Source organism: Arachis duranensis, unplaced genomic scaffold (genome assembly GCF_000817695.3).
Source record: "Arachis duranensis cultivar V14167 unplaced genomic scaffold, aradu.V14167.gnm2.J7QH unplaced_Scaffold_354585, whole genome shotgun sequence".
In the NCBI taxonomy this organism is placed as follows: domain Eukaryota; kingdom Viridiplantae; phylum Streptophyta; class Magnoliopsida; order Fabales; family Fabaceae; genus Arachis; species Arachis duranensis.
Genome location: NW_026264911.1, coordinates 1434634 through 1435587, shown reverse-complemented (window position 1 = coordinate 1435587; position 954 = coordinate 1434634).

Sequence of the window (954 nt, the reverse complement as noted above, 5' to 3'; positions counted from 1 at the left end):
CATGGCAATGCCAGAGGATCTTCTGTGCTTCTTCTTTAGGCACATATCTACGGATTACTCCGTCTGCACATCTCTTGAAGAGATATGGTTCATCCCAAAGATAGTACTTTGCATCCGTGATCAATTTCTTTGTTTGCTGCCTACTATACTCTTTGGGGATGAATCTCACTGCCTTGTAGTTTGCAATGTATGCAAAACATGGCACTTCCTATATGGCAAAGACGTGCTCATCTGGAAAGTTTTCAGAGATTTTAGTAAGAGGGAGGGACGCCCCTTCTACTGGTTTTTTTTGGACAGATGATCTGCTACTTGGTTCTCTGTCCCTTTTCTGTCTCTTATTTCTATATCAAACTCCTGCAGAAGCAACACCCATCTAATGAGTCTGGGTTTTGAATTCTGCTTTGTGAGTAGATATTTAAGAGCAGCATGGTCAGTGTACACAATCACTTTTGATCCTACTAAATAAGATCTGAACTTGTCAATGGCGTAAACCACTGTAAGTAACTCTTATTCTGTGGTTGTGTAGTTCTTCTGTGTGTTATTTAAAACACGACTAGCATAATAAATGACGTGCAGAAGCTTGTCATGCCTTTGTCCCAACACTGCACCAATGGCATGGTCACTGGCATCACACATCAGTTCAAATGGAAATGTACAGTCTGGTGTAGAGATGACTGGTACTGTGACCAGCTTAGCTTTCAGAGTCTCAAACGCCTGCAAACACTCCTTATCAAAGATAAATGGCATGCCAGCAGCTAGCAGATTACTCAGAGGTTTGGCGATTTTCGAAAAATCTTTTATAAACCTCCTATAGAATCCTGCATGCCCCAGAAAGCTTCTGATTGCCTTAACATTGGCAGGTGGTGGTAATTTTTCAATTACCTCCACCTTAGCTTGATCCACCTCTATTCCCTAGTTCAAAATTTTGTGCCCAAGGACGATTCCTTCAGTCAC